This window comes from Gopherus evgoodei, chromosome 7 (genome assembly GCF_007399415.2).
Source record: "Gopherus evgoodei ecotype Sinaloan lineage chromosome 7, rGopEvg1_v1.p, whole genome shotgun sequence".
Taxonomy (NCBI): domain Eukaryota; kingdom Metazoa; phylum Chordata; order Testudines; family Testudinidae; genus Gopherus; species Gopherus evgoodei.
In genome coordinates this window covers 70,378,368-70,402,757 of record NC_044328.1, presented here as the reverse complement: position 1 = coordinate 70,402,757, position 24,390 = coordinate 70,378,368, and the positions used below count along the sequence as shown (strand labels likewise).

At 47.8% G+C, this 24,390-nt stretch overlaps 1 pseudogene; it reads right to left on the bottom strand.

Moving 5' to 3' along the window:
- Positions 1–6,186: 6,186 nt before the first annotated feature.
- LOC115655208 overlaps positions 6,187–24,390 on the bottom strand; it is a 31,679-nt pseudogene continuing 13,475 nt past the window's right edge.

Sequence of the window (24,390 nt, the reverse complement as noted above, 5' to 3'; positions counted from 1 at the left end):
CACAGCACAGCTTGTTCTGTGCATTCAGCTCCTGGCTTTGCAATGTATTGGCTTGGCATACGCCATTCAAACGACACCTTCCTCCTCTGCTTACCTTCTGGGAATGTGCACGCTCCTAACAGTCACTGCTGCAAATTGCACCTTCTCCTCAGGACAGCTGTAGCTCACCCTCAGGCACTGGGGTCGCTTTAGCTTTCAAGTCCTCTTGCCTAGTGAGCTGCAGTTATCCCCATGCTCACCCCTTATAACTGCCAGAGCAGGAAATCCAGCTCTAGTACAGTTACAGGCCTTCAATGCAGTATTTATGGAAACCTGAGTTCTCCCTAGCTACAGACACCAGGCTTCCTAGAGCCAGATTGTGCAACTGGTGTGTGTTGTGAGTAAGGGGCAACACTCCAGGTAGCTGAGGGAACGCCTTGTGACAAGGATGCCTGGCGCTGAGCCCAAACCCTGCAGCACAGTTGATCAGGCCGTTAAAAGTCCAGTTGGCAGAGCTGGCAGGCTCCCTACCTGGCTCCGCGTGGCTCCCCGGAAGCTGCGACGTGTCCCTTGGCTCCTAAGTGTAGGGCAGTCAGGGGGCTTCATGCGCAGCCCCAACCCTGAGTGCAGCTCCACAGCTCCCATTAGCCAGGAACCGTAGCCAATGGAAGCTGCAGGGGTGGCGCCTATGGATGGAGGCAGCATGCAGAGCCCCCTTGCTGCCCTCCACATAGGAGCTGGAAGGACTTGTCGCCGCTTCCAGGGAACTACCCAATATCGGCACTGCCCAGAGCCTACACCCCTCACCCCTCCCACATCCCAGCCCCCTGGCCCATTCCTGAGCTCCCTTCTGCACCCAAACTCCATCCCAGAGCCAACACCCCCTCCCATGCCCTAACCCTCTGCCCCAGCCCAGGGCCCCCTCTTGCACCCCAACCACTGCCCCCAGCTTACAGCGTCCCCCAACTGCACTCCAAACCCCTCGGCCTCAGCCTGGAACCCCCTCTTGAACCCCAAATCCCTCATCCTGGTCCCACCCCAGAGTGCACACCTCCAGCCCGTACCCCAACCCCCTGTCTCAGCCAGGAGCTCCTTCCCACACTCCAAACTCCTCGGCCCTACTCCCCAGACTGGAGCCCCCCCTTGCACCAATAACCCCTCATTTCTGGCCCCACCCTGGAGCCTGCACCCTCAGCTAGAGCCCTCATTCTCTCCCACAAAGCCCCTGCTCCATCTCTGAGGCCCCCTCCCACACCCAAATGCCCACCCAGAGCCTGCACCTGAGCCCACACTCCAGCCCCTGTCCCAGCCCTGAGCTTCCTCCCGCACCCAAATGCCCTCCCAGAGCTTGCACCCCAAACTCCCTCTTGCACCCCAACCCCATCCCAGCCCTATGAAAATGAGTGAGGGTGGGGCAGAGTGAGCGACAGAGGGAGGAGGGATGGAGTGAGTGGGGGTGGGGCCTCAGAGAAGGGGTGGGGGTGGGGCATGGCCTCGGCAGGGGGCAGGGCAAAAGTGTTCGGTTTTGTACAATTGGAAAGTGGGCAACCCTGTGGAGCATGTGAGTGAGTGGGGTGTGAAGTGTGGCTGCTGCCCTCACCATCTTCATGGATTTTTCGGAGAGACGTCATCAGACTTTCTTGCTCCCACCCTGCAGCAGCGAGAAATACTCCAGCCTTGCAGCTGCCACTGGCTACACAATCTGAGTCTTTAATCTTTTGATTCCCAGCAGCGCCGAACAGCACCCAGGCATTCCCTGCAGCACCGAGCTCAGGTCAGGCGAATCCCCTTTTCCCCTGGCTCTGGCTCTCCCTTTCACTAACCTGTTAGCTCAAATCCAGGCTGGCAAAAAAGAGCTCAGCTAAAATTAACCAACCCAAGCCACACTGGGCTGCAGTGTACAGAGCTGAGCTCAGCACTGCAGGGAGCTAAGAAAATCTACTAGCCAGATCCCTTCCTAATCCCTCTCACTTCTAGGGTTTGATTTCTGAAAAGAGCTGGACAGCTAACCCCAGGCCAAACCCAGGGAAGCAGTAAAGGGGAGTCAAAATCAAGCTAGCTCGACCTTTGATCCTGTAGTAAGGGCTTTGTTCCTGAAGGCACAATGCCCCCTGCCCAATTGGGACACATGGCCCTGTCTCATACCACCCCACCTTCCATTTATGCAGCTCTCCTCGCTGGCTAACCTGCCTCTCCCACCCAGCCCGTTTCATTAGCCATCTTTCCCTGCATCACAGGGTGTACTACCTACTATGGAGGGGCAAGAAAGAACATGGTTGGGTAAAAACAAGCCCTGGCTAATGTGCTGCTCTCTCCAAAGTGCACATGGCTTTAGCAAAGTGTTGAATTAGCCTCCACAAACTTCTTTTCCTCGCCTGCAGATTATAGTGATCTCAGCCCAAGAAGCCCTGGAATGCGATTCCTTCCGAGGACATGCTCAGTTGAGATGTAATGACATTGACTTGGTGTGCAACAGAATGTAGTAAGAAGAGCATGGAATGAATTAACACTATTGAGCTGCTTGTGAATGATGTTGTGATTATAGATACTGGTGACTTCTTTCCCTGAATGTCACTGTAATTGGCAGTGAAAGTCACTAGATTTGTCACAAGTTCACTTTGACACTTATTTTCTCGCTAAGGAAACCAAAAAGTCACTAAATCTAGTGAGAGAGTAGCTAAGCTGGCAACACTCACACGCGGGCCGTGGCCCTGTCCTCTCCTTTCTCCTCTGTACGCAGGCCAGGCTTCTACCCCTACTTGCACGTGGGCTTTTGCCCCATGCCAGCCCCTTTCAAATGAAGGCCACACCACACCAGATTCCCCTTTGTGTGTGGCCCACAGCTTGTCTTGCTCCCCCTGGTATGTGGGACTTTACCTATCCCACTCTTTGCTCGTCCCACACAGGGCCAACAACGGGGGGCAGGGGGGAAGCCGGTACAAATTACTGGGGACCAGTGGTCCGGAAGGAGGCCTGGGGCCCGGGGCGTGGTTTCCCCGGCTTCGTCGGCGCTGTTTAACCGGTCCGCCCTTGATGGGGGGCCCGAAAAAAATTTTTCACTACAGGTCGAACCCGCTCTCGGCAGCCCTGGTCCCACACACCTAACATTTGTCCCCATAGACAGTCATTCCCTTGCTGGTGTGGGAGCTTTCTCCTCTACAGCTCCAGAACTCTGTAAGTCTTCCTCTGTATCTCCTTCTCTCTGTGCCCCTGAGGGTCTCTCTCCTCCTCCATTTGTCTCTTGCAGAGCTGGGCTAGGAATTCACAACAAATCACTGATGCAGCCATTTTTGCTTCTTTTTCAGTTCATCAGCTGTCCACAAATAAATCACAAATATGATTATAGGGCTAGGGTGACTCTCGCATGAGACTGAAAAAATATGGACTCTTTAGTTTAGAGAAGGTTTGAGGAAGTAGGGACATGACAGCAGTCTACAAACTGATTAATGGTTTAGGGAAAGTAAAATGGGCACTCCTATTAACCCTGACTCATAGGACAAGGAAGAGGAGACTGAAAGGCAATATTTTAAAAAGAGAATAAAGGAAAATTTATATAGTTGTAACCCTTCTGGCCAGGCCAAATTAATAGCAGCAAGGGCCGGGTTCAATACATAGGGGTCCCTTCCCTACAATGTAATGCAAAACCAGCTCGAGCCCCCACCCAGTGACCTGGGAAAATCTTACACACACCCCTGGGCGCTTCGATGAGGCAATGCTTCCCCTCTCACAAGCACAGAGGCTTGGTGTAGCAGAAAAGGTTTAATTACATGAGATAAACAACAAGCACTAAATTGGGAAAACACCTCAACTAGAGTTCCTAGACCAAACCGTGAGCAAAGATCCACCCCAGGAAATTGGGCCATGTCCTTTTCCCCGGGCTCTTGAGTCCAGCAACCCCCAAATCACCCCAAGACTCCAAAGTCCAATGCCCCAAATGTCCGTAGAGTCCAGCAACCCAAAGATCACCCACAGTACCAAAAGTCCCACAATCCAAAAGTCTCTGTCCCGGGTCAGTGCAGCCCCAGAGTTCAAGAGTCTATCAGCAAAGGTTTCTCTCCCCCCCCCCCCCGCCATAGCCTGGGTAGAAAGGGGCACCTTACATGGTCCGGGGCCAACTGCCCTGCCTCTCTGTGGGGTTCTGCTTCTGCCTTCTCCACAAACTGCTCCGCTCTACCAGCCACTCCACTCTGCTCCTCCAGCCGTCCTCACAAACTGCTCTGCTCTGCCAGCTGCTCTGCTCTGCTCCACCAGCCGTCCCGTGATCCGCTCCAGACGTCCCTGCAAACTGCTCAGCTCCGTTCACTCCGTGGGCCGCTCCACCCATCCCACAGCTGCTCTGCTCTGCCAGCTGCGCTGCTCCACCAGCCGTCCCCACAAACTGCTCGGCTTCACAAACTGCTCCACTCCGTTCTGCCAGCTGCTCCGCAGTATAGCTTCAGGCTCCCCACTAGTTAGCACAGTACTCAGTGCTCTCAGATCAGCAATTCCAGCTCTTTAGTGATTTCAGCTCACAGTAGGGGAGCCCCAGTGCTAGTGCACCATTAGCCCATAGTGAGTTCAGCTCACTAACCTGTATCGAGATTCTTAAGGGAATCAAAAACAAACTCTGATATTCCACAGTGGAGAGAGGAGTAGGTAGAAATGGTGCTTCTGTCTCACACAAGGCAGCTACGCCACCAGATACAGATACCCATCCCCAGCCTCTCTCAATTCACTGGCTTTTGGAACCAATGTCCCTTGTCTAGCAAGTGCTATTTAGTTGATAGTGAAACCCTTTATCATAAAACAGTTTCGTAGTTCCTCATTTACTTAATCAGGGTGACAACACTTTATTCCTCCTGTCCCAATAACAAAGAAATTGAGGATCCCACAGCTGTGAAAATAACCATTTTAGGCTGCCATGGGCTATGCTAGGCGGAGTGGGTGTGCCTATGCAAACCCACTGAAAATTCTTTTCCACACTCGCCATAATTCACCACCAGATGTCAGGGTAGAGCTCATCCTGACACTGTTTACATAGTGAATAAACAACCTGTGGAACTCACTGCCAGAAGATGTGGTGGAGAGTAAAAGTTTACTAGAATTAAAAAAAGACACATATTTATAAGAATAATGAGAACATCCAGGGGAAATTATGAGGGATATAGACCCTCATACTTTAGGGACTGAGCCGACTCCAATATAGAGTTCTCTTCAATTTACAATTGCCCTTTGCTTTACAACAAAGTTGTCTATTTATCACCCTGATCATTCCCTTCCTACGTTCTTTCTTTCTTTCTTCCATATGTTACTATAAGCAACACTGGAAAAATCTGTGAAGTGCTTTAGCTCAAGTTTCACAGGTTCATACATTTTAAGACTAGAAGAGACCATTATGATAATCTAGATTGACCTCTTGTGTAACATAGGACAGAGAATCTCCCCCAGCAATACCTACCTCAAGCTCATAACTTCTTTATAATAATATTTTTGCCTAACCTTTTTTGCAGTCCTCTAGTCCAGTATTTCAAGAGTTTTTTAAGTCCGCATTAATGATTCAGATTTTGTCGGCCAATTCGTTTGATACTCTTGGGTCCTGCACATTTAAAAAGGTTTAACTTCAATAGCTGCTGCTTACCAGCCTCCCTAGTTACTGATGTAGTGGAAAGTAGTTTGTTATCATGGCAAGATACGAATACACCATCCTGCTTCTTTCTGAATGCAGAACAAAACTATGTATTGCAATGTTTCTCAAACTGGGGTCACCACTTGTGTAGGGAAAGCCCCTGATGGAACGGGCCTGTTTGTTTACCTGCCCCGTCCACAGGTCCGGCCGATGGCGGCTCCAACTGGCTGCGGTTCACTGCTGCAGGCCAATGGGGGCTGCTGGAAGCGGCGGCCAGTAAGTCCCTCAGCCCAGCTTCCAGCAGCTCCCATTGGCCTGGAGCAGCAAACCACTGCCAGTGGGAGCCGCGATCGGCCGGACCTGCGGAGGGGACAGGTAAACAAACCGGCCCAGCCTGCCGGGGCTTTCCCTACACAAGCGGCGACCACAGTTTGAGAAACACTGATGTATTGAATAGTACTGCCTTTTCTGCATCACGATTGACAATTTTACCATCCTCATCTGATAGCAGACCTGTACCATTGCTAGGCTTTCATTTGTTCCTGGTATGTTTATAGAGTTCCTTCTTATTGTTCGTAACACTACTAGCCATGGGCTTCTGGTTACCTGGAGCTCGTGAACTTGATGATGGCCTTGGTGGCCTTGGGTATGACTAGCTTGGCTAGCAACCCAGGCAGCAGCAGCAGCAGCAGATGCACGGTTGTGTGGTTCACCCGGAGAAGCAGTTGTCGAGCAATTGTTGAAAAGCATCAGCGGGGACGTCTCCTTGCTGATGTGCTCAAAACCATCCCTGACAAAAGCAATCATGATGCCTGTGGTGTTGGCACAGGTGCCAGTGTTGGGGAAACCTGCTTCAGAACCTTGCATATAGAGATGGAGTAACTCTCCTTCCTGCTCCTGCTCCTTATCCCCCTTCTTCTGGGTCTTGGACACCACTTCCTTGGAGCCCTTCTTGGGGGCAGAAGTGGACTTGGCTGGCGCAGGTCTCCTGAAAGCTGGTTACTCCCTGCTGCCCAGAATTGGTCCTCTCAGCTGCACGTGCATTGACTCTGTCTGACTCCCAGATTCAGGCCCAGCATGGGCACTCCCTCCAATGCCTCTGTGTTTTAAACTGGAATTTTCAAAGGAGGTCATGGGTGATAGGTATCCAAATCCCACTGAAATTAAAGGGGAGCTAGGTCCCCAAAATCTCAAAAGTATTTAGGCATCTACATTGATTCCTATGGGGGTTAGGCACCTAAATACCTTCAGGATCTGGGCCTACCTCCCTTAACTCCTTTTGAAAACTCCAGCTTAAAAAGGACAAACATATGTCATAGCCAAAGCCATGCAAGATGCTATGGGGCCTTTGTGATCTCATGTAGCAAGAGCACACCTGTTGAGTAACAACTACAATCCCGGCTTAGACAGAAGTAATTCAGAATGGCAGACAGACTCACGGTCCCTGTCTCATCAAAGGAGGCACTCCAAGCCCAACACAGTTCACTGGCACTTCACGGGCTCTTATTGTTTTTCATCCCCAAATCTCCCTCTTTATAGATCTCAGATGAGAGCAGGTGTATTGGCCATAACTCAGGGTCTGCCCTGGAGGGGCAAACAGGGAGAAGCAGGTACAGGGAACTTGCTCCTCCTCCTTTCAGACCTGTGCAGGGGAACTAAAAATCCAGCTGTGTTAGCCATGGCTGCAGCTGTGTAGCCCCCCCACCACTAGAGGGGGACAGAGTGTAATCCTCAGTGGGTTACGGAAATGCCCGCACTGACCACCACTTAGCACCAAGGGTCTGGGCCTATAGCTATGGGACTGTGCCCAGTGTAGCTTGGGGAAATACAGGCTGCACACCCGGAAAGGAGATGTAAGAGCTCTGCCCTAGCCTCAGAAGAGGCATTGTGCTTGCCTGTGTCTTCTGCAAGCAGGCAGCCTCCAGGGACTGGCTCTGGAGAGCTTTGCCTCTGCATCTAAATGACATGGGATCTAAACTATTGCCAAATAGGGACCACAAGTCCCTAGTGTTTTCAGACACCATATCAAGGAGCCCTGTTGATCTTGTGGGTTCTCCAAAGGCTCAGGGGCAATACAGAAGCACACCTGGGTCCTGCCAGCCTTGCTACAGAAATTTGAAGGGCCCAAAATAGCCCCTCGCTCTGCTACACAGATGCAAACTGTATCCAAACATATAAAACATGTCCCACATCCAGTCCATGACTTCCCTGCCATGATCAGGGACCTCACAGAAGCAGAAGATTGTATTGCTTATAGCAATCATATCCTAGTCCCATCATCCCTGTAAGATGATATATTGGACAGGAAACACTAAGGACACCAAGGCCTCACAAGATGCTGGGAGTGGGCCTTAATTCTGATACATCTGAAAGCTTCTCTAATATGAAGGTCCTCTTCAGCGCTTTTTTCCTAAGCAAAACTCTCATTGACTTCAGGCCAAGTCACTGGGAGATTCGCTTGGTTGTGACATTAGCAGAGGGCTCTGAGAAAGTTGGCTTTGCTGCTCTTCTATCTACGCTGGATCAAGTGCTATTTTCGACAGTGACTCTTTGGCACCCTGCATGCACCAAGCATTGTTATTCTCTTTCGCTCATTTGGCGTTGATTAAAGAGTCACTGCTGGCATCAGCCAGGCGTGAGATTAAAGTTTATGGGGTTCAGCAGGTTATTAACAGAAAAAAATACAGAGCATCAAGAAATAATTCGGGTTTTTTCTGACAGGAGAAACACCCGGAAGCGGAGCCCCTCATTGGATGAAACATTCCCTTCTTGTTGCCTAGACAACGTTTCTGTAATTGACAAAACTGACTGTCATTATTTGAGTGTGTTTGGCTCTCTGGCGGTGGCTTTCATGTGATTGAGAATTGACTGGAAAGAAAAGCAGTGACTTTCCCAAGTCACTGTTTCATTCACACACCCCGAGCTGTAGGTATGAGATTATGAGGAGCTGACATGAATGGGGCTCCTTCTTTCTCAGACCTGCTGGAAAACAAAACACATACCGGCATATATTTGAGCAACTGTGAGTTGACTTTGGAGAGGGCTGGTATTTTTACACGATAACAGTCCATTGGATTCCCTCATAAGTCTTTCAGTTCTTCATTACATAAGGACTTTTCCTGAGCTGCAGGGCAATGAGCAGCATGTATGTAATCCCTGTTTCACATTAATGCATCACATGTGCTTCGGATTTCAAACGTCAATATTTTCAGGAGCATACAGTAGGGCTCTTTTCTGTAAGTGGGGTTTGGATTATGGCTCTGACTGCCCTGCACAGACTCTTTATAACTCACTGAGTGTAGGTTTTGCTTTGCTTTCTGTACATTTCTATGTTTGAAAAATGTTAACTTTATATTTTAAAAAAAGTACTGCAGTGTTCTCCAGTAACAATCCAAAGCACTACCCCTTCCCACAGTGATACTGCAGCATTTGCAGCTAGGAGTAGTGGTGTGTTTTTTTAAAATGCACCACCAGGCAACCTTAACTTTCTTTTCACATTGTTGTTTTGATTGAACTGGATAGGCCAGGTCCTTATCTATTGTAAATCCACACAGCTCCATTGACTTCAATGGGGCCACTCATCTACACCAGTTAAGGATCTGCCTGCTGATGAATACTGTTCTGGCTTCTTTGAGGGAAGCCTATAACTTGGTAATTGTAGTTATATCTTTTCATCAGGCTTGGTTAAGTGTCATCGTTCTCATCTCATAGATTCTAAAGCCAGGATCATCTAGTCTGTCCTCCTCTGTAACGTTGGTCATAGAACTTCCATACAATAATTCCTAAAGCAGATCTTTTAGAAAAAACATCCAACCTTGGTTTAAAAATGATCAGTGATGGAGAATCCACCATGACATTTGGTAAGTCGTTCCTATGGTTAATTACGCTCAGTGTTAAAAAAAATCCACATTATTTCCGGTTTGATGTGTCTAGCTTCAACTTCCAGCCATTGCATCATGCTAGACATTTCTCTGCTAGACTAAAGAGCTATTACTGAAAATCCAGGCTCAGAGTCTTGTGGCGAAGGGAGTGAGCTGGGATCCCAGCCAGAGGGCTCATTCTGGAGTCTCTCAGAGACTTCCTGTGTGAGCTTGGCCCAGCCACTCCATCCCTCTGTGCCTCAGGTCCCCATCTGTAAAGTGGGGATAACCCTCCACAGCTGCCAGACTGCCTTGACACAATCAGAAATGTCTAGGGCACTGAGATGCTTGTTGATTTCACAGAGTTTAAGATCAGAAGGACCATTAGATCATCCACTCTGACTTCCTGTGTAACCCAGGCCCTTACATTTCACCCAGACACCCCTCTGCTAAGCCAAATGACAAAGCATTTTAGCCCTCAGGTGACTAAACTGTGAGCCACAGGCAGAGATGGCAGAGACCAAGGTACCATCAGTGCCTGAAGCCCCTACAATGGCAGGGAATTCATCAGGCGGGATATGCTCACATGATCTGCACCCCCTGCTGCAGAAGAAGGCGCGTAATGTGAGTTTGATCTATGTTGCTCAGTTTGTATTATGCCAAAGGTATTCCCATCCCACGGGGCTCCCCCAGGCAAGGGCTTGGGTGCAGATTTCTGGGCTGACCCATGGGCCGGGCTGCTTAGTTCCTCATGCTGCAATGAGGGCAAGGCTGTGCACCCGGATGGAACTGTCTTTGATGCCCTGTATCCATGTGTGTGTCAGACATTCATGTGCATGGGCATACCCCTCGCCCCGACTCCCCCTTTCTCCTAGGATCAGTGTGGCAGTATGGTTGTGGGAGGGCGCTACTCTTGGGAGGACAGGCAGGAAAGAGCCCTGTTTGCCCTGTTTTCCTATTTCCTAGTGCAAGTAGTGCAGTAGCATGCTCCTGTTAATTGAGTTGAGGGGAGTGGGGAGAAGTGGGGTAACATGAGCTGTCTGCCATACCTAACCCATACTAGGGTTGCATGGTCTTCATCTCCTTCAAGTGACTGCTCCACATAAATTGTTAGCGGGTCTCCTACATCTTCTATCTAGAGGCGTTAGGGGGGAATTAGCATGTCATCCTTACACCTTTAGCTCATCTTATAGCACACGAGATCCTGCATTCAAACCTCACTGATATCCCAAGTGGGCTCAGTTACATACACATGGGTAAAATTCTGGCCTCAGATACACCTGTGCAAACCTAATGACATAAACAAGATCGGAGGGCAGATTTTGGCCCTATTCATCTCAATTATTTCACCTTCTGCGGTGCCAGACCTCAAGGAGCTCAGCGTAAAAAGCATCATGTTTCTAAAGACACTTCCCCACAATTAATGTGCAGGGAAATAATCCGACACAGAAGGTTGTATTTTCTGAGCTAGCCACCCTTCTTTTTCTGCTGTGCGCTCACAACGAAATCCTTGTGAGTGCTCAGCCCAGCAGACGGCTTCTGTTAGCTGCATTTCGCCTGCTGAGCTCAACAAAGGAAAATGTTAATGGTCAGAGCTTGTCAGCAGTGCACTGCCATTCACAGTTAGTTACACTTCACTATTGTTTTGTGTAGTTGTTAGGATACGGATATTTCCACCGCAGAGGAGACATTTCCTGGGCCGAGAGAGCCTGCTGGAAACTGTGATATTCCATCTCAGGCAAACAAACCAACCAACCCCAGAACCTCAACAGAGCAACTTCCAAACAAATACATACAAGGACAATGTGAGAAATGTCTGTCACTTTTGACTTACCATCTCAGTGTAAAAGCTGCTGTGCCTTTTATAAATGCACATGGTTTATGTGCTTGCATTGTAGTGAAAAATAACAGTACCACATACTTTCCTAGTGCCCTTCATCTTGGGAGCTAAACAGGATTGATGTAGGAAGAAGGATAGCTTTATGGGTAAGGAGGCCCAGGACTGGGACTCAAGCAATCTGAGTTTAATTCCTGGTGCTACAGCAGACTTCAGTGATGATGGGTAATCCATTCAGCCTTTTTGAGGGCTTGGCTACACTTGAAACTTCAAAGCACTGCTGCGGGAGTGCTTAAAGTATGAGTGTGGTCCCAGCGCTGCAGGTACTCCACCTCCTCGTGGGGATTAGCTCCCAGCGCTGTGGCACTGTTTACACTGGCGCTTTACAGCGCTGTATCTTGCAGCGCTCAGGGGGGTGTTTTTTCACACCCCTGAGCGAGAAAGTTGCAGCGCTGTAAAGTGCCAGTGTAGCCAAGGCCTGAGTCTCCATCCACCTCTATTTTGATTGTAAGACCTTTGGAGCAGAGACTGTCCCTTGCTATGTGCAAGACTCAGTCTAGCACAATGGGACCTTGATCTCAGCTGGAACCACTAGACACCACTGTATTGTGTGTGTGTATGTGTGTGTGTGTGTGGGGGGGTGTGTATTAGGGCTGTCAAACAATAAAAAAAATAATTGCGATTAATCATGAAATTAAAAAAATAGTCATGATTAATCACAGTTTTAATCGCACTGTTAAACAATAATAGAAGACCAGTGCCCCAGCCCCTGTGAGTTCTCCCATCCATCACCCCTGGCCAGTATGGGCTCCCCAGCCTCGCCAACCCTCCATCACTCCCAGATCCCACTGCCTCCCCCCAGTGCTTAATTTGTATCAAAAGAGGTGGTAGGGCTCAGCCCTGGCACAACTTAAACACTGGACATCTCGTGCTGGTTGAGCCCCAGCTCTGAAGGCAGTGCTGCCGCCAGCAGCAGCACAGAAGGAAAGGTGGCATGGTACATGGTGTATTGCTATTCTTGCTTCTGCACTGCTGCTGCAGCTTGTGGTACCTGGAGCTCGGTCTGTGACTCAAGGTGGGCTCCGTGCTATTGCATGGGGGCTGCATCTTGCCAGAGCCCATGGCCCAGCTGCAGCCCTTTCCTTGCTCAGTGGGGCACCATTTCAGTTTTTCATTTGGTTTGAGAAAGTGTGTATGTGTTGGGGGCAGCAGGGGGGGAGCACTTTCTCTTTAAGCAGAAGACTCAGGAGCCTGAACGCTTATTCAGACAGTAGCAGCTGCTCTTGGCAGCGTTCACTCCTGAGCCAGCAGCAGCAGCTCAGCAGCAGACAGGGTCCCTCTGTTCCCAGAGCCGGTGCAAGGATATTTTGTGCCCTAGGCCAAACTTCCACCTTGCACCCCCCATCCCTGCACATCGGCTCATTGAGGAGCAAATCCCAATGAGCCTTTATAGGCCCCCAGGGCCAGCCTTCCCAAGGGCTGGCCATGCCCAGGGGCTGCTCCTCAGACCAGGTTCCCCCTCCCTGCCAGAACTCCCCTGGAAGGTGCACAGCTCCCCCGCGAGCCCTCCCCACTACACCCCGGCAGCCCCCACCCTGAGTCCACTCACCGGCTTTGCTGGGCTTGGGCCGCTGCAGCAGCTCAGCAGGGAAGAGCCGCCTTCCGGAGGCACTGGAGAGCCAGAGCATCCTGCTTGCGGTAGCTGTGAGCCCCAGCCATGGAGGAGCCGGCGCGGTGCAGGGGGACAATAGCCCTGCAAAGGCAGCCGGGCCACTAAAAGGGAGCAGCTGCACCACCCCCCAGCCCCTCCTGCCCAGGCTGTGGCCAGGTGCGCTCCCCCCCCCAGGGCTCCTGCAGCGGACGCATGCAGGCGGTGTCTCCTATGTGCCCCCCAGCTCCCACCTCACCGCACTCAGGCTCTGTGGCTCCCGGGAGTGTGAGCCACCACTGCCTCTCCCAGAGCAGCTCAGGGTCCTGTGCCCCAGAGGTGGCTCACATGACCGGGAGCCGCAGAGCCCGAGCGTGGGAGGGTGGAGCTGCGGGACACTCGGGGGCCTCTGCCCGCATGCATCCGCTGCAGCCTACAGGAGCTCTTGGGGGGGCGCCAGGCTGCAGCCTGGGCAGAAGGGGCAGAGGGTGCAGCTGCTCCCCCCTAGCGGCATCGCCGCCTTTGCAAGGCTCCTGGCCCCCTGTACCATGCTGGCTCCTCCATGGCTGGGGCTCGCTGCCCCCACAAGCTAACACTCTGGCTCTCCAGTGCCTCCGGAAGGCAGCTCCTCCCTGCCAAGCCAAGGCACCGATTTTTGGCACCCCCAGGGCCGTCCTTAGGATTTATGGGGCCCTATGCAGTATTATTAAACTGGTGCCCCTATGCCCAACAGCAGCCTGAGCCTGCAGCCTGGCAGGGGTGGAAGGACAAGGCAGAAAGAATAATAAGATGCCTGACCTGTCTCACGATGGCAGAGAGTCACAGTTCCCGCAGAGACTCCTGTACCCTCTCCCTCACGCAGAATGGACATGCAGAAGGTACCTAATTAAAAGCACTAACTTTGGGAATAAAAAATGTTAGTCAGAGGTCTTCTGATATGCCCCGAAGTTTGTCAGACATATATTTGCAAAAACTTTGTAGTAAGGGTGAGTAAGCTGTCTTGCTGAATACAACATTAAATATTATGGAACACGTGATGCAGCTCTTCTCTGTTTTACATTTTCTTAATCAGTATTTCTAAGCTGATTTTATGTTTTAAATGTACTCTTAAGCCTTCATAAAGTAATCATTCTGGATTACTACATATTTAACTCACTGAAACAGACATTATTTCAAATTAATCAGTCACAGAGGTTTAGTGTGTTCATAACAATGTTCATTGCTTTTAGAAAAAGGGAACACTAATTTACTGTGTGTAATCTCCATAACAATACACATATTTATGAAATTTCACCAACTTTAAAAAATATGTTTCCAAAGATTTTAGGCATAACGAAGGATTTTCTATCTTACTAAGGTACTGATTTTGCTGAAGGGTTCTCTTAAAACTAGTTAATCAGATATTCAGAAGAAAAGAAAGGTAAACTCTTTGTCTAGCTATCTAGAAGGAAAGGGGAGTTGTCCCTTTAAGGGCTCTCTTCAATGTGGCGGGGAGAGGGAGTGAAGGGAGAAATGGATGGACTGAAAGGACAGGAAGACTTTGGAAGCAAGTTTTTTTTACTATAGTAATTAAAATGTGTATTTTAGATAAGGGTGGTCTTTTGAAGGATATATTTAAAAAACTATACATCTGACAATCCAAGCATTTAAGGCTAAAGATGATTGTGCATCTAAAAATCTATGCAATGAATTTTCAGAGATATGATTTTATGATCTTCACCAACTCACTAATTAAATATTTTTACAGTAAATTTTAAACTAAGGTCCTGTAGACTGACATGTCCTGAGTAAATATTACAGTCATGCACAACTGTTTTTGTCAGTAAATTCAGAAACTCACAGTGTATACCTGGGGGTTGGCAAATGCCTGTTAAATGGCTTCATTACCCTGTGAATGGCTCTTTAACAGTTTCAGTGTTGTGCTAATAGGTCTGGCAGGCTGGAGACTTTTTCTTTTTTAACTACTGGAGCAGCTTGGCCAGGGGTGGTGTGACGGGTTGGACCCCCCCTTAAGGTGCCACCTGATGTACTGAGTTACCACTGAGCCCGCTAGTTCTGCCCGCCTGGGCCCCCTTTACCCTGTCTTGCTGAGCCAGGCTCTTAAGCCTCCTCTAGCACACACACAGGCAGGCCCACACCCAGCTGCAGAAAGCCACAGACCCTGAGATCAGCTCTGGGAAGACTCAGCTTAAGGGACCTGCCCCAGCACTCAGGTGCCCATCTCCCTGGGAGAGCAGACCCAAGGGTATATTGTCTGGCGCTGTATAAAAAAATCTGCACAGCACAAGCTCATAAAAATTCACCCTCTCCCTCAATGTGAAGAGAGAGATGCACAACTTCTTGCCCACCCCACAGTTAGAAATTGCACAAACAGGATTTAATAATAAACAAAACAAATATATTAACTATAAAAGGCAGATTTTAAGTGATTATAAGAGATAGCAAATAGAACAAACAAATTACTGAGCAAATAAAAGAAAACATGAGACTAAACTTAATACACTAAAGAAATTGGCTACAAATGGTAATTTCTCACTCTAAATGTTGTTTCAGGCAGATTGCAAAGATTCTTGAAAGCCAGCTGCATTGGCCTGCAGCTTGAAACTTCAGATATTGTTACTCACAGGCTAGATACCTTTTCAGCCTGGGCTCAGCTCTTCTCCCCCCAGTTCACTTCTTGTTTCCAGGTGTTTCTCAGTGTCCCTGTGGGCAGGGAGGCAGAGGAGAACCTTGATAATGTCACTCCCCTGACTAATATAGCTTTTGTGCATGGTGGGAACCATTTGCTTTCAGTGGAAAAACATAGCCCTGTCTGGCTTTTTCATGGTTGTACCTGAAAGGCTAGTTGTGGGTGTCACCCAAAGTAGCACATTTGAAATACAGATACATGGTCAATATTCCTAGCTTCAGATACAGAAATGACACGTGCATACAAATTGGATAATCACATTCAATAAATCATAACCTTTCCAATGATATCTTACATGAGTCATCTTGCATAAAGTACTTCTTAGTAATGCCATATTCATATCATAACCATAGTTCTATTAAGAATATGGGGTGAAGCGTCACAGGCAGCTCCTTAGGGGGAGGAGGCAAGAGCAGCAGTGGAGCAGAGTGGCAGGAGGAGGGACTCCCCTGCCCCAGAGGCACACAGCAGTGCCCCCCTGAGCATGGTGAATTGGGCAGTGGCTCCCTTTGCTCACTGTTCAGGCCGGCCCTGTCCAGCTGGGAGGGGATTGTGCAGGTGGTTGGGGGTGGACTCCTTTCCCCCCCAGAAGGTGTTTAACTGGCTCTCCCAAATTGCCAGAGATCATGTCACCCTCCCTGCCTGACCATCACTGAGTCCTATCTCCAGAGGTGTGCAATTAATGCTTGTTAAAAAAAATAAACACATTAATAACTCAAAGAGCTTGGTTTGTTTAGCCTAACCAAAAGAAGGCTGAGGGGAGATATGATTGCTTTCTATAAATATATCGGAGGGATAAATACCAGGGAAGGAGAGGAATAATTTAAGCTCAGTACTAATGTGGAGCACAGGTCACTTGTTGGAGGATTCTCTGCACCTTGAAGTCTTTAAACCAGGATTTGAGGACTTCAATAGCTCAGACATGGGTTAGAGATTTGTTACGGGAGTGGGTGGGTGAGATTCTGTGGCCTGCATTGTGCGGGAGGTCAGACTAGACAAACATAATGGTCCCTTCTGACCTTAAAGTCTATGATTCTATGACATGCGTTTTTGGCGATTAATTGACAGCCCCTATATATATAAATTTGTGTGCTTTTGGGGTGCAGAGGGGTACATGCAAATCTTCACTGAAAATGATTATGAAAGACTGACCGGAAACCTCTCTAAATTCCCAGGTTATACCCCCATTTCCTTTTCATTAGACATGGATTATGAAGCAGAATGAGCCACACCCTAGCTGAAGATGAGACTTGCTTTCCAATGTAAATCCAGTTTTGCCTTCTTCTCCTCTAATCCCTCTCCTCCCTCCATGGAGTTTCAAATTTGGCATATGTGGCCCATAGCCATCTGATAATATCTGACCAAATTTGAAGTTATTAAAACAAGTTGTTTCAAAGTCACAGGACCATGGGGAGAAAAATAGATATTTAGGAAGTCCTTCTGTGTTTTTTTGCTATGGCCTTACTACATAACAGATTGAACTAGAGACTTTAAATGAGATTTATATGAAAGAACTTGGTGAAACATGGTCCACAGGTGCCTGATAGCTGTTGTAAAGCACCTTGAAACGTGTTTGATGTCAAGTTAGGAATGTCAGAATCACACATGTGAATCCAGCAAGTTTCCAGAAGGGTCAGCTGTTGTGGTGATCCTTAGCAAATTCACTAGACGTTCAACCACAATGTGGAGACAAAAAGAACGGGAGTACTTGTGGCACCTTAGAGACTAACAAATTTATTGTAGCATAAGCTTTCATGGGCTAAAACCCACTTTGTCAGATGCATGCAGTGGAAAATACAGTAGGAAGACAAATATACACAGAGAACATGAAACAATGGGTGTTGCCATACCAACTATAACAAGAGTAATCAATTAAGGTGGGCTATTATCAGCAGGAGAAAAAAATATTTGTAGTGATAATCAGGATGGCCCATTTCCAACAGTTGACAAGAAGGTGTGAGTAACAGTAGGGGGAAGCCAGATGAGCTCTCCCAGCACTCTCAGAGGCAATGGGCTTGTAACAATCCCTATGGGAACAGCTGGTGGGGTGCAGCCCATCCTCACTCCTTCCACCCTAAAGCAGGCAGTGGCTTTCCCTCTGTTATGATTCTCCCTCAACTTGAAGCATCCCCTGGTGGCATAGCACAATAATGCCAAGGTTACTGCCTCAGTTTCCCCTCTCAGGCTCCTCAAAGACTCCACCACGAGTCCTCCTGGAATCCAATATTACCCCTACCCGGGGCCAGTTTATTATCCCACAAAGTGCAAGGTGTCCTTGAAAGCCCCAAACCCCCTCCAGGTATCCCCACCCACACACACACAGAGTTTGTAGAAGTACCAAAATACAGTCCAGCGACACACTTTATACCCCAGCTTCGGTGTCTTCTGCCACTCCCAGCTCTCTGTTGTTCCCCATCTGATCTTCTATCAGACCATCCAACCCAGCCCTTCCAGCAGGAGTCTTTGCCAGTCTTTGGGGCTTCCAAGTTTCTGCCTGGGAATGCTCAGCATCTCTTCCCACTGCAGTCCACCCAGGACCTCTTCAGCCTCCCAGCCCTGGCTGTCTGGCTCAGGAAGGTCTCCTCACCGATCAGAGCTGTCTTCCTCTCATTTATTAGCCCCAGCTGCTGCCCCACCCTCTTAATCAAATCCACTTGGAATGCACCTGTGCCAGCAAGGGGAGCTGAACTCACTTCCCTTAAAGGGCCCAGCCACCCGTGTCCTCCCTCTAGGTCTATCTGATAAAAAAAGCTCTTTGATATGGGAAAGGTTTCCTTGTCCTTCATATCAGCAGCAGAGGCCTGTGACAGAGGAGCCCCTTTAAGCCCCAAGTACGCATTGAGTCTCAGGGATGAAATACTACATTCTAATGGTCTTGGCACTTGTTGGACCATGCAGTGATGGTGGGGGTGAGTGGTACCTACACTCACACAGCAGTAATACCACGTTCCAGGCCCTGCTTAATGTTTCCCTGCAAACACACACACATTCTGGGTACGCTCCATCACTGTGTCATGGCCATACTGTGCTGCTCCGCTGGCGGAATCTAGCCCTACAGCTGGAGTATCTGGCCCCAGCAATTCTCCTCCAACCCCAGGCTCATCTGGTGGTAGAGCAGCTTTTACACCATGCCTCCCTCCCAGCATATAACGTGGGACAGAAGCACATGAAGCATGACCAGGACTCCCCTATATTCCTCCTATCCCTGACTGTCCTTTCAGTCCCCTGCAGCCATTAGCCACCAGCATCAGCTACAACAGTCCTCAAGCTGCTTTAATTTATGCCAGGGACCAGAGCACCACACAGAAACCCCAGGATGGGACAGGCACAGAGGTAGTCCCACACCGCCTCAGTGCAAACACCTCACCCTATTTGGACTGTGGGCTCCTAACCTACGCCATAGCCCAGGAACAGGTCCTTTATCCATAACCCATCCTGGCAGGTTCCAAACAGTGTGAAAAGTTTGGCTGTTTCTTTAAAATGTGTCATTCATCTCTATGCTACTGAGTTCAAACAGGGACCCAAAGGGCTTGAAATCTTTGCAGAGCCAATAATTTGCAACAAATCACTTCAGCAAGTGGCTTTGCCTCTTTTCCCCTGGACAGAATATCCAGGAAAAGGTCATGGTTTTACAGGTGCATTCCCTGTTCAGGCATGCGTTTGTTCACCTGTTTCAGTCCCTCCCTGGCTTGCTACTTAAAATTTGGAATCTGAAACTCAAGCTGAGTTGCTTTGTTGTGATTGGTCACTGAAATCACATGGTATTGTTTCTCTCCCCAGATTGGATGAATGTAGGTCTTGTATCAAATTTCTGGTGAGGCCAGCTCAGTTGCGCCTTGGTACAAAAGCTTTATGAGATGAGAGTGTGTGCCCTCATTGCATTAGAAAGCCCTTTGTCTTTTTACTGCTCTATTTCTATCTCCTCACCAAGCCTCCAATATCGTCCTTCTCTCTCACACTTACAGCCCTGGCATGGCCCACCACTATGGTTGTGAAAAACAACTATTGCTGGGGTTCCAGCCATGATAAGCAAAAACAATTCTTACGTTATAGTCTCGCATTTAGTATTTAAGACTCAGGGCTCATGGCAGAGAGCCAACTGAGCATGAGCTCCCACTGTGAAATTGTAGCTAAAAAGGTGAAGGCACAGATGTATAAACAGTGGAATATCAAGCGAAAATAAGGAGAGGTTATCACCTCCATACATGGGATTCATGAGGCCATTCCTGGAACACTGTGTCCAGTTCCGGTGTTCACCCTTCAAAACGGAGGCTGGCAAACTGGAAAGGGTTCAGAAAAGACCTACAAGAGTGACCTGAAGTATGCAAAACATCCTTACAAGAGACTTAGAGATTCCTAGATTCCAAGGCCAGAAGGGACCATTGTGATCATCTAGTCTGATCTCCTGCCTAACACAGGCTGTAGATCTTCCCCAAATAATTCCTAGAGCATAAACGAAGGAGCTTAAACTATTTAGTTCATCCAAGAGAAGGTTAAAATGTGACTTGATCATGGTCTACAAGTACTTACATGGGGAAGAGATTTCTGATAGTAGACTGCACTTGAACTAAACAGACAAAGGCATAAAAAGATCCAGTGGCTGGAAGCTGAAACTGAACAAATTCAGTCTATAAATAAGGAACAACGTTTTTAACAGTGAGGGTAATTAACCACTGGAACAACTTAACTAGGGATGTGGTGGATTCAATACCATTGGAAGTCTTTCAAACACAACTGGGTGTCTTTGTCAAAGATTTGCTATGGCTCAGACAGGAAGTTCCGATCTGGATGCAGAATTACAGGGTGAGGTTCTCCAGCCTGGGTATACAGGAGGTCAGGCTTGATGACTGCAATGGTCCTGTGATAGGCAGGGCCCTTCTCAGGAGTCACTCTCAGGCACCTTCAAAGGTCTTTTGGGGTTTTGGTTTGTCTTTGTGAACCGCGGAGGCTTGTCAACTGTTCCCTCTCAGCTGTGCTTTAACAAGAGTCAGCTGCTACCAAGGCACAGCAGCTTTCCTCTCAGTTTGTTTCCCCTTCCTGTGGCCAGCTCTTCTTTTTAAGCTTGTTTCCTCCAGCAGGCTCTGCAGGTGTGTCTATTTGGTAGGGGTTAAGCCCAGAGACGCTCATTAGCCTTCTCCTGATTGAGTTGGGAGCATGTCCCATCGCAGGTCCCTTCTGCTTTTAAAGCCTATTCATCTATTAATCTACTTAGAGAACATAGGGCCAGGCACTGTGAAGGGTGCAGGTCTGTGGCAGGATTCGAAATTGGTGGTGGTGAGAGTGCTGATCGTGCCAGAATACAATCTCAAGAGGACAGAACAGGCAGAGACTTCTTCACTGAGGCCCCATGACTCTAGTATGCTTTTGCCATGGGCAAAGATCAAGACTTCTTGCTTTCCTCTTTAGTTAATATTTTAGCTTATTTGTTTAGATTTCTGAAATGCACCCAGTTATGGAAGTCAGGATGCACATACATTATTTAATAGTACAGGTTCTATGGAGAGAAGGATTGGTAGGGTTTGCTCTTGTGTTGCTTCTGGTATCGTCTTCTGCATTGACCATGTAACTTGCTCCAATTGGGCCATAAGTAGAGTTTGACCCTGGGACCTATAGAACAAAAACCATTCGCGCTGTGAGGGAAATGGTTTAAGCATCCTGGGGACACTTTTGAGATTTAAAAAAAAACCTTTCCCAAGCTGAAACAAGACGAAAAGTTGAAGTCTCAAAACATTTAGCAAACCTGCAATCCAAAAATAAATAAATAAATAAAACAGACCAGTTCCATCAGCATGTTTTGTTTTGACGTTTTTGAAATGTTTCATTCTGATTTCAACCTTTTGCATTTTTTACAAAACATTTTTACTGTAATTAAGCTGAAATTTCTTAATGTAAAGCGGTTTTGAACCAAAAAATGGATTTTTTTTTGTTTTAAAAATGTCATATCAGTACGTTTTCATAATTTTGAAACTGTTTCTTCCAAACTTTTTTTAAAACATGAAATTTGTGAAAACTTACTGTTTCCTGCAGTTTGTTTTGATGAATCATCATTTTCTCATTTAAAAAAGTCAATGAAAATTTTCCAAACATCTAAAAACAATGAGCTGTTACTACTTGAGGAAAAGGACTAAATCAGTTATCTGGAAGCAGTAACAGACTGATAAAGTATTACATGGAGAAGCCACTAGATGGGGACAAAGAGCCACATTTGCTTAGGATGGGTTAAAAAAAGCTAAACCACAAAATTCAGATCCAGATACCCCAGCATTTGGGATTATTTAGATCTGGGATTTTATTGCATCCTATTAGAAAGAGTCATTTACAAAATGTGACTCCAGAATCAGGATTTTTAACAGCCCCGCAGTTTGGAAGTGCTGAAACCAGACTTTGGGGCTGAGTTCTTCTCTCATTTTTTGGTACATCTTTTCTTGCTGTGCTTTTTTATTTTGGGATTATTTGGTGCTCAGTGGAGACTTTTGATGTCTGAGCATCTAGAAAGTAACTTTTATTGCTAGTCATATTGTGAGCGGTACTCTAGACTTCCTGTTAAATGAAAAGCTACCTCCTTCTGCCTTCCTGACAGAGAGTAACTGTGCCAAGCCACAATCTCCAACTCTTTGGCTCCCCTGGGGCATGCGGCCACGTGATCATCTCACCAGCACTGACAGATGAAGGTCAACACTTTGGGATAAGCAAGTCTAATGCTCCTTATTTGCACACCTATGAAAAATCAAAGTCGGTCATTCATCTCTTCTGTTGGGTAAACACTGAGACTGGCTAAACGCTGCACTCAGTTCTCCAGGGGGTTGTTTTCACAAGACTTCATGTGAGGATTTTTGTTGCTGATTTTGAAAACGTTTCGAGTTTGACTTGCCAATGCGATGTCCTCATTTACAGCCTTTCCTGCATCATAAATCAAGAGATCTGTAATTAAATTGAACAGATAGTCAGGCTCTTGACTAAGCTGTTTATTGAGTCCTGGAAGGAGAAGGAGAGTTGTGGTTTCACAAAGGTCTAATATTAAAGCTCCACATAAGTCAAGGAGTTCTCAAGGCTCAGCCCTGCTGGTATTAATGCATGATAACAGCTAGAACAGTACATTAGCTAATAGTGATGAATGCTTTACTTGGAAGACAATTCCACAGCTTTGTGGGGTGGGAACACATTTACCTAACCGAGAAATTGTAAAATGCTCCATAGGGAACAATTCTGTTCTGTCAGAGAGATGAACTAGAGGGTCTTTTCCATCTCTTGTTTCTGGGATACTCTGGGTGATGTGGTGTTTCTTTTTCCCCCCAGTATAACTCCTGTCAAGTGTTTTAGGATGTTTTAAATACTTTTAACCTATTCATCAGTATGACTGTCTTTTTTAACTGCTGCTTCTAGGAGGAGCAAAGTCAAACCAAGCCAGCTGCACAATACAAGGTAACTGGCAGATAGTACCCCATTACCCCATGACTGCACTGTTGCTTGTCTTAGCAGCATTTGGCTGGGGCCCCTGTATTGTGGCCCAGCTCTGTCTGGCAGGTAGTCAGTTCAGTATAAGCTCAGGGAGTGTTGGTCTTTCTGCTCTGCATCCGCCCTTAGGAGCTGGAGGGGCTCCACAGATGGACTCATCTAGAGATTTTACATCCCATGAAAAATTCTCTGAGATTTTTCGCAAAACAATTTCCCCCTCCAAAAATGTCACGACAGGTCAATCCAGGTTCTTCCTTCCAGTACATTCACAATGCATTGTTGCAATGTTGAACCTTTGTATTTTTATGTTCTTTTTAAATAGAAAACAAGGTACATTTCAAAAAGGAAAAGAATCAATTTTTGTTCTGATTTTTGTCAGAACCTAAACTTTGAAATCAATGCAGTTCTATGAAAAAAATCAGTTTAGCCAAAGCACCATTTTCTGCCTGAAAACTGGCTTGAAAATTGCCTGGGGAACATCCAGAGAGTGTGCCTGGGCCAGGCTAGTGTTAACTGCAGAGTCCTGGGACACCAGATGCCCTGAGGCCACACCGAGCTCTCCCAGCTCTTGTCTGACCATTCACCTCCTGGCCTTGTCTCAAGCCTGGGTTGTTTGGGGAAGGATATTGAGAAGGCGATAGTATGGCAATCAAAGATCTGCCTAGGTCCCTGTCAGCCTAGGGTTGTATCAGTTCCTCTGGTTCGTCAGCCTCATGCAATGATGTGTGAAGGTCAAGTCAGGTGCTAGAGTAGGCCAGCAGGAAGATGCCATGCCAAGGCTCATTGCATTGCACTGGTTTCCTGTCTGCTTCTGCCTGGAGTTCAAGAGGTTAGTTTTAACCTGCAAAGTGGGAAAAGGTTTGGGAGCTGGCTGTCGGCAGGCCTAGTACCCGCTCTGGACACCACAACGATACTGCAGACCAGCTGAGGCAGTCCCAGATGACTGGGTGGCCTGACATTAAAACTACCTCTGGTGATCCCCCCAGAGCCCACGCTTGCTAGCCTTTCAGGGTTTGTCTAAGCTGCAGTTAAATACCCATGGCTGGCCAAGATCAGCTGACTCAGGATCACAGGGCTCAGGCTAGGAGACTGTTTTATTGTGGTGTAGACATTCAGGGTCAGGCTGGGGGGCGGTGCTTTTGGACTCTCCCTCCTCATGGGGTCCCAGAGGTTGAACATCTACACTGCAATTAAGCAGCTCCATAGCCCAATCCTACATGCTCAAGTCAGCTGACAGGAGTCAGCCACGGCTGTTTCACTGCAGTTCAGACATTCCCTCAGAGCACGTTATATGGCTTAAATCTTTTCTAGCGTAAG